Source organism: Eriocheir sinensis, unplaced genomic scaffold (assembly GCF_024679095.1).
Source record: "Eriocheir sinensis breed Jianghai 21 unplaced genomic scaffold, ASM2467909v1 Scaffold466, whole genome shotgun sequence".
NCBI lineage: Eukaryota > Metazoa > Arthropoda > Malacostraca > Decapoda > Varunidae > Eriocheir > Eriocheir sinensis.
The window spans coordinates 162185-171864 of record NW_026111794.1 but is presented as its reverse complement, the minus strand read 5'-3'; the positions used below and the strand labels follow the sequence as shown (position 1 = coordinate 171864).

At 39.2% G+C, this 9680-nt stretch overlaps 1 long non-coding RNA gene across 1 annotated transcript; it reads right to left on the bottom strand.

Annotated features, from left to right (window-relative positions):
* Nucleotides 1-706: 706 nt before the first annotated feature.
* On the bottom strand, nucleotides 707-5259 carry LOC126992450 (uncharacterized). The gene is made up of 3 exons (XR_007746559.1): nucleotides 4758-5259; nucleotides 2653-2768; nucleotides 707-1934 (listed from the first exon to the last, which is right to left on the bottom strand). It is a non-coding gene; the product is annotated as an uncharacterized LOC126992450 (long non-coding RNA).
* Between the last annotated feature and the right edge of the window lie 4421 nt (nucleotides 5260-9680).

Sequence of the window (9680 nt, the reverse complement as noted above, 5' to 3'; positions counted from 1 at the left end):
CATTGGATTCAAAGCTATGGTATTAATGTGCAATAGTCATCATAACAAAATACGTAGTAATTAATTATATATGTCAACCTATTTATTTTCATGAGATCATGGTATGACCACTGAAAAACATAGCTTTTTATCTTGGCTCCATTACAAATTCAGTATATAATTACTCTATTAGTGGAATCTAGTTTTCAGCATCTTTTATTATTATGCCAATATTCTAAGCACTCAGCTTGCAAACATGCTTAGGTTTATGTTGTCAGTTTGGGTCAGACTTATGTGAACACTTTACCAAGTGACCTAAGATTACTCAATGCTCGCAAAGCTATGGTATTAACGTGCAATGGTCATCATACCAAAATACGTAGTAATTAATTATATATGTCAACCTAATTATTTTCATGAGATCATGGTATGACCGCTGAAAACATAGCTTTTTTTATCTTAGCTCCATTACAAATTCAGTATATAATTATTCATATATTCAATAAAGTAGTGGAATCCAGTTTTCAGCATCTTTTATTATTATGCCAATGTTCTAAACACTCAGCTTGCAAACACGCTTAGGTTTATGTTGTCAGCTTGGGTCGGACTTAGGTGAACAATTTACCAAGTGACCTAAGATTACTCAATGCTACCTTATAGGTATACTACATCTTTGATTGTGAGTTCATCAGAGAGCACTGGAGAGCAGCATGAGTCTAATTAGGTGCTAATGAATATCCTGCCTGCATCACAGACTACATAAAATGCAAATATGATCAGTGCCTAAAGGTGTTATAAGCTAATGATGGTAAATATATATATATATATATATATATATATATATATATATATATATATATATATATATATATATATATATATATATATATATATATATATATAAAACTGTCTGCCCTAATGTCCCTCCCACTTTTGAAGGCCAAATGACGCCCCTGATTGTAACAACGCATCTTGTAACACCCATGACTGGGTGCCGGTGCAAATCTCCTCATTTAACACCGAGAAATTAATCTAGGCTCTAGGGAACTCGGAAAAATCCAAGTTAGAGAGTGCTGGCTGTGGAGATTGAACCAGTGACCTTCGACATACAAAGCCATGTCTGTCAGTCGAGCCAATAAAGGTAAAGGTAAAGTTGGGGCATACGCTATAGCAGCGCGTGGCCTCGGTGCTCATCTCCGTAACATTGGGCCTTGAGCCTGTGGTGAGAGGGAGCCCATTACCCCGGGACACAGGGCCAGTGTGACATCCGGGCTACCACAGTTTCCCCAGGTAGTCATTTATCGACCAGCCCGAGAGGGAGGATGATCAGCTGGGTGAGCTGCACGCCGACTGCCCAGGCCGGGATTCGAACCCGGGCCAGCGTAGAAGCCAGACATGCTGACCACTAGACCACGGAGGCGTATTGGAGCCCAATCTTAAGTGAACCCACTCACAATGGCACACAATTTTTTTTCCGGTAAATTTTGTGCTTTGAATGAATTTGCTAATCATTTCTGTCGAAAAACAGCACAAATTATTTTTCACCCCTTCCACCCTAACCTCCTCAGTAATAAAAAAAAAGTGACAAAATCATAGCCTTGAGGCAGTAATATTCAGCCCCAGCATCAAAAAATTATACTGCTGCCCTATGAAAGGTATCTCTTAACTCCGATGAAGTAGGTGGTGACTGGTGGAGCAGCTTCATTGTCATCCCTTGCAGTGGCAGGTGTCATTGGGCCAGCAGATGATGAAGCAGTGACTGGTGTCATAGGGCCAGCAGATGATGAAACAGTGGCTGGTGTCATAGGGCCAGCAGATGATGAAGCAGTGGCTGGTGTCATAGGGCCAGCAGATATTGAAGCGGTGGCTGTTGCCGGAGCAGCTAATGGTATCTTTTCCACAAGTAATGAACAATGTGCTGGGATGGTCTCTAGCAATACTGATAAAGTGTGTATCTACAAAGAATATGAATTTAAGGGTAATTAATAAATTGTTTTAATAAGAATATAAAAGTTTTTGCCAAAAACATACAGGCCAGTCAATATTTCACTGCTGCTTGACTGTTGCTGCTGTCCTATCCCTAGTACATCATGTCAATGCTGAATGGCTCTGGTACCCCTTCAAATACATGAGACGAGCAGCCTATGATGTCATACACCAGTTTATCTACCACAGTTAATGTCATAGTTATATAGGCAGGCGCCTGCGTATCTGTGGTGCCACATGTGTAGGGCACTCAGGTGCTGGGGAAAATGTCATTGTTATGATGGGGCAGGGGTAAACCAGTGTATGCTGTGAGGCCTTGGTGTGGAAGTTCCCTGCCTGAACTGTGCAGCTAATCCCCCATACAGTGAGGGCCTTTTTTACTCCCTCAGGGGCTGTGCAGCTGAGAGAGTGGTGTACATGAGTGTGAGTGTGTGAGTAAGTGTGTGCCTGTCTTGGCTAAAACCCTTCACTGGGGGAAGACAACCAAGGTATTTAGATAGATTGATAGTCATTGACAGATGAACATTAAAAAATTTCTATATCAAATATGCAGTTCACTGCTATGAACTTATTAACTTTAAGCTGAAATAAAGGCATTGTGGCCAGTATAGCTGCATTCTGTGAGCACATAAAAAACTAACTAATATATGTTTTACATTTAAAGACATAACAACTAAAAAAAATTACCAGTCTGCTGCTGCTCATTCTTGCACTTGGCAATGCAAGGCTTTGATTTTTGTTGTACGTTGTACCAACGCCTCTCACAGTCATCCTGCGTACGGGGTCCACTCCCAGGGAAGGCACTGTCAGGGTATAAATGTGAAGCAAGTTTCTTAATCGTTTCACTATGGCATGCTTTTTATTTCCCATAACTTCTCCAATAACATTTAATACATGCTGTGATGGAAAGCTAAATCAGTACCAATATTTTATTTACATGCATCATAAGACATTAACTTTTTAGTTGTTATGAACATGGCCATAAATACTACTTTTCATTACCTACTTTTCTAAAATGCTTTTCTCTAAGTAGGAGGATATTACACAATACAGCTATACAAAAAAATTCAAAGCATTAATCTTAATTCCATTCTTTTGAGTACTTCTAACCTAACATTATATCACCAGAAACTGTTTGACCAATGCTATCAAAATAATATTTTAATCTTACTTTACCATTCTCATCAAATCTACCTATTCCGATATAGTCTTAACATAAAATATTTGTAAAAGTGTTGAGAGCCTGGCATGCCCAACCCACCCACCCCCCCAAAAAAATCTAAATAAGGAATAAATAAAATAACAGGTAAATATGACTTGACACTCTTATACTAACCCCCTTTCCACCCTAACAAACTTGGGGACCTACCATGTTAGGTTAGGACGTGTTTGGTAGGACATGTTTAGCAGGAGTTGGTTTAGTTATGTTAGATTGTTGAGGGAGTGGGGGTTGCAGCAGAAATGGTCATGATGATGCTATTCACATGGAGCAGTAGGAAAAAGTATGTCCTGTTTGGAAACTCTGTCGTTGTGTTTGTATACAAAAATACCCATTTGACGAGGTTAGGTTAGTTTGCAAGTTACTTGAATCATGGATATGTGAATATGTAACAAAAAAAATAAAAGCGTTAACCTTAATTTCATTATCTTGAGTACATTCCAATCTAACATTATATCATCATAATCTGTTTGGCCAATGCTATAAATATACTATTTTAATCTTACTTTACCGTTCTCACGAAACCTGCCTATTCCCATATAGTCTTGACATAAAGTACTTGTAAAAGTGTCCATAGTCTGGCATGCCTAGCACCCCCCCCCCCAATAAAAATAAATAATAAACAAATAAAAATAAATAAAGAATAAAAAAAGGGCAAATATGCCTTAACTATCTATACCAACCCCCTCTTCCCTCCCAACAAACTTGGTATGTTAAGTTAGGATGTGTTCGGTAAGACGGGGCAGGTTTGGCACTTGGGGACCTACCATGTTAGGTTAGGATGTGTCAGGTAGGACATGTTTAGCAGGAGTTGGTTTAGTTATGTTAGATTGTTGAGGGAGTGGGGGTTGCAGCAGAAATGGTCATGATGATGCTATTCATGTGAAGCAGTAGGAAAAAGTATGTTCTGTTTGGAAACTCTGTGGTTGTGTTTGTATACAAAAATACCCATTTGACAAGGTTAGGTTAGTTTGCAAGTTACCTGAATCATGAATATGTGAATATGTAACAAAAAAATAAAAGCATTAACCTTAATTTCATTATCTTGAGTACATTCCAATCTAACATTATATCACCATAATCTGTTTGACCAATGCTATAAATATACTATTTTAATCTTACTTTACCATTCTCACAAAACCTACCCATTCCCATATAGTCTCGACATAAAGTACTTGTAAAAGTGTCCATAGTCTGGCATCAATAGCACCCCCCCCCCCCCCCAATAAAGAAAAGAATAAACAAATAAAAATAAATAAAGAATGAAAACAGGGCAAATATGCCATAACTATCTATACCAACCCCCTCTTCCCCCCCAACAAACTTGGCATGTTAAGTTAGGATGTGTTCGGTAGGACAGGGCAGGTTTGGCATGGTTAGGTTTAGTTATGTTAGGTTGTTGAGGGAGAGAGGGTTGTGGCAGAAATGGTCATAATGAAACTATTCAGATACAGAATGAAAAGGTATGTTCTGTTTGGAAGGTCAGTGGTTGTGTTATTATGCAAAAAATACCCAATTGATTAGGTTAGGTTAGTTTGTAAGCTGATTGAACCATGAATATGTGATTACCAACCTTGTTACAGCTTCTGCCACTTCAGTCCACGCTCTCTTCTTATCCTTAGGGGTGATACTCTTCCCATAACACCCTCTGATTATACGTATTTTTTCTTGAATTTGATGTAAGAAGACCGGTTCATCTGGCGACCAATTAAACTTAATCCTTTTCTGCGCTGGTTCTCCGGCCCGTAGATCATTGGGGCAGATGACGTGGTTATGGTGCGGTAATTTCAGCAGAGCAAGTCGTGACGCAGGCGGGGAGATAAGGGTATTGACGAGTGACGGAGTAAAAACAGCCTTTGAGGCTGCTTCTATCTGCCACAAAACTCAGTATTTTCTTGTGTTTGCCATTTATTATGTTTCTGTTGTACATTTATACATCTTTTCTTTATTTTTCTTTTGAAATATATACTTAATTCATGTCGGATGTTTACGTTTTGCACGGAGGCGTCCTTAGCAACGAGCCCGCCATAAAGAAGAAGAAGAAGAAGATAATAGTAGCCAGGATTTGCTAATACCTACACTCAAAGTTGACGAGGATAGCTTTTACTCTTAGTAATTTGAAACTATTAACTTTGATAGTAACTTTAAGAGTAAAAGTTAATAGCTCTCGAGGATACGGGCCCAGAAGTTACCTTCTTTTCATCTATATTCTTGTAACACGTTCAGTCTATGAGGCTGTGGCCTTGATGAGACTTTGAAATATCCACTGTGAGTCTGTTATACCAGTTGAAGCCCTGTGGGAGAGATCACATCCAATAATATTGGAATCAGCTACGATGTCTGGCCCTCTGGTGAACCTGAGGTGAACGATTGTTTCAGTCATTGTAGCTTATCTCTCAGAATGATTTCCATAGACAGTACAAAGGGAGGGTGGTTATGGCAGCAACACACACACACACACACACACACACACACACACACACACACACACACAAACACACACACACACACTACATATCTGGCATAAACCTGACCAACGAGATGGTTTTCTTCCAAGACGACTGACTGTTAGCACAGCTCTGTCTTCAAGCGCAGAAATTAATATATTTTCTCTACCCTCTGCGGCCTGTTGCTACCGCTGAAGGCCAGGTCAGTAAGGTATTCCTACGTTAAAAATAGCTGGATCCGCTTCCTAAATAGGGACAATTATTATTTTTAGTATCTCAGGTAAAAAATGGCGCAGTGATCGGCCAGTTAAAAATGGCGCCAGCAGCCTTACGCAGGGCCGCCTGTGTCAATACTCTATCGTAGTCCAAGCTCCAGGGGTGATTTCTGTGCATCTCTCTTTTAGAAAAATACTATCCATCTTATTGAAAATATGTCAAAACACTCCAAAAAAGTTTGGGTGCCAATTCCAAAGCAGACAAGTTTGGTAATTACAGGACGTGAAACAGTTTTTCAGCTCGTGAGAAATTTTGAATAGTGTGTTACCAATTTCCATCCATATTTCATCAGATTATATGTAAAAAAAAGCTTAACGTCATATTTTCTATAGTAGTAATGAAGAATATGAAATGAAAACATTTGTGACGATTTTAAGGACTTCTGTGCTTCAGATACACTCTCTTGTGGACGTTGCTGTCACAGATAATGCCAGATGTATTACAGTACCGATCTGTCCTGGGTAAATATGTGCTGGGAGACTTTCTAAGTGTTTCAGAGCGATACGACCTATGGCCAAGATTGTCTGAGGCACTTGAGTCCACTGCTTTTATGCAGTTTTTTTTGTAGATATCCTGTCCAATATACTGTACAGTGTGTACATTTATTTCAATTGTTATTGACATGTTACACGAAACTATCACTAGAGTTCAAAAGTCAGTCTTTGTCTCACCATATCACCTCGAAGGTTACTTACGTCAAGAACCCTTTTTCGGACACTTTCTGTGCTGGGTATTTTTTCCGTCGAATTTCCCTGACATGTTCTGCACAAGTCTTTGTCAACATAGTTTCTTCCGTCCAGTAAGGATATGGGGGTCAGTTCAACATGCTTCATCGTGATGGTGTATTACTGCACTACTTCATTCTGTTTGAATGTTCTCCGGGACATCAGTAAGCGCCTAAAAAACATGATCTGTCTTGTTCATGTCTGTACAGATAACCCAAATCAGCTTTCATAATTGTGTGGTAAGTCTGTATGGCATTGTACACATTATGTGAATACGCATCACATGTAAGGTAGATCCATATTACCTCTCCCAATCCTTACGCCCAGAGAATACCTACTTGACTTGTGATTTCTATATAAATTTATCACATATCACACACACAAGAAATACAAAAATCTTAGTGCAAACTGCCATGATTTTTTTGCATTGCAGGGGATCATGGCAACACATGTGGGACTATTCAAGGAGTATTTTTTATATAAAAAAATATTGATATAGAATATTTACTTTACAGTTGCTACTCTGTCAATATTGCATGTTCAAAGGGGAATATGTGGAAAGTAATGTACCAAATGTCATTGATCTAGATGCATATTTCACGAAGTAACACTTATCCAAAGTGTTGTTTATTTTTGGAAATGGCACAAGAATTCCACTGACAAATATGGTGTTAGATTCCCACATATTCCTTGAAGTCGTCACAAGTGGTACTGTTGTCTGTTCATGGACATCATTGCTATTAGAAAATATGATATTGAGTCTGTTTTTATATATAATCTGATGAAATACGGATGAAAAACGGTGACGCTATAAGAAAAATTTCTCACGAGCAAAAAAAAAAAAAATCTTTCACGTCCCGTAATTACCAAACTTAGCAGCTTTGAAAGTGCTACCCAAACTTTTTTGGAGTGTTTTGACACGTACTCAATAAAAATGGAAAGTATTTCTCTAAAAGAGAGATGAACACGAATCACCCCTGGAGCCTGTAGTACCAAGGGACTCTGCCCACGACTGTTTGGCGTATGAGAGGTTGTTCTCTACTTCACAAATACGCCTTGGTTATTTTTCTTTTTCAGGAGCTGGCGATCAATGTTTAGTTTATTATTAAGCGAGATAGCCAACCCATATATTCACTGTTGTGTTTAACGTTGTCCAGCATCCACTGTTACAATGACCAGTGCTGTACAATATATAAGGAACAATAAAGGAGTACAACAGTAGATCATGGCACTACCTAAAAAACTTTCAGAGCCATCTTATGAGAAAAAATCTCTCTCTCTCTCTCTCTCTCTCTCTCTCTCTCTCTCTCTCTCTCTCTCTCTCAAATTCGCGTCAAATCTCAAATTCTCACAGCAATGCATCGATGCAGCAAATAAAGCGAACAGAATGCTGGGCTTCTTATTGAAAAATAAAGATGTAGTGCTTCCGCTTTATAGTAGTTTAGTCAGATCACACTTGAAATACGCGGTACAGTTTTTGGCTCCACAACATGCAAAAGATATTGCTAAATTAGGTGTTGAACGTCGGGCAACAAAAATGATCCCTTCCTTGCGCAACAAACCTTGCGACAAAAGGCTCTCATTTCTTAACATGTTCTCTCTTGAGAAACTTCGCCTCCGAGGAAAACTGATCGCATGTTTTAAAATAGTCAATGGCTTTACGAATGTGGACAAATCAAAATTGTTAATGATCGATGGCACTTTGCGAACGCGAAGTAATGGCACAAAACTTAAATGTAAAAAAGGAAATTCAGACCACCATTTTTTTCTTCACCAACGTTGTAGTGCGAAAATGGAATAAGCTCCCGCCTTCAGTGGTGCAGTGCAACACGACGGACTCCTTCAAAAACAAGATTGGCCGACGCTTCCTTCAATTCGAGGAGTTCTGTCCCCCAAAATTGCCAGTGATCGCCAGCTTATTTAACTAAAACAGAGTCAAGGCCTATTGAAGCTATGAGGACTCGCACACCTTAAAATCTCTCACGTAATAAATCATGATGCACTGTGCCTGTAGTCTACAAGACATTGATCCCAAGTGTTTATGCTAACATTTTTCAGGTGAAGTGGTGAGAAACACTCTACCATTCAGTTATTACAAGCTAAATACTCGATAAGCAAACATTTTAATAGACCCACTTTTCTTCACCAAATTATGCTTTCCAGATAATCTGGCATTCTTTTTTCGAGGGCCAGAACTCCACTAATTTAATTTTTACTAAAGCAGAAATGAAAGGATTTGGAGCTATTAATGTATAATCACTTAGGTTTAAGGACAGACCACCAAGTCTGGCCCATGGGGTCTGTGTGGTATGAATTTCTATGTAACTCTCTCTCTCTCTCTCTCTCTCTCTCTCTCTCTCTCTCTCTCTCTCTCTCTCTCTCTCTCTCTCTCTCTCTCACACACACACACACACACACATATTTACTGCAGCCCTATTGCCCTATCTCGGTGCTTTTACTAATCCCACAACTGTATATTTTTCCTCTACAATATTTTACCGTGGGATACGATGTGTACGTGTGTGTGTGTGTGTGTGTGTGTGTGTGAGAGAGAGAGAGAGAGAGAGAGAGAGAGAGAGAGAGAGAGAGAGAGAGAGAGAGAGAGAGAGAGAGAGAGAGAGAGAGAGAGAGTAATTTTGAAATGCTGCAGAAAATAAAATAAAATATCGTCTTAAATGGATATAATCAAAGGTTACTTCGCTATAAACAGCACTGACTAATAGCCTACTCCTGAAACATCTCTCTCTCTCTCTCTCTCTCTCTCTCTCTCTCTCTCTCTCTCTCTCTCTCTCTCACACACACACACACACACATATACACATTTCACCTTTCATGCCATTACGCTATGCTCTGTCTACTTGTAGCCTGCAGGTGGACTTCGCCACACTACAAGTTTAACTTTTATGCTCTATAGCACACTCACGCCGCGTATTACAGACTTGCTTTCTTCATCATTGGGTAGTAGAAAGACAGCAGATTATGACTGTCTAAAAACAACTCGTATTTACTAAAGGAAACAAAATAAATAGTGCGAGTTGAGGTCAGAAA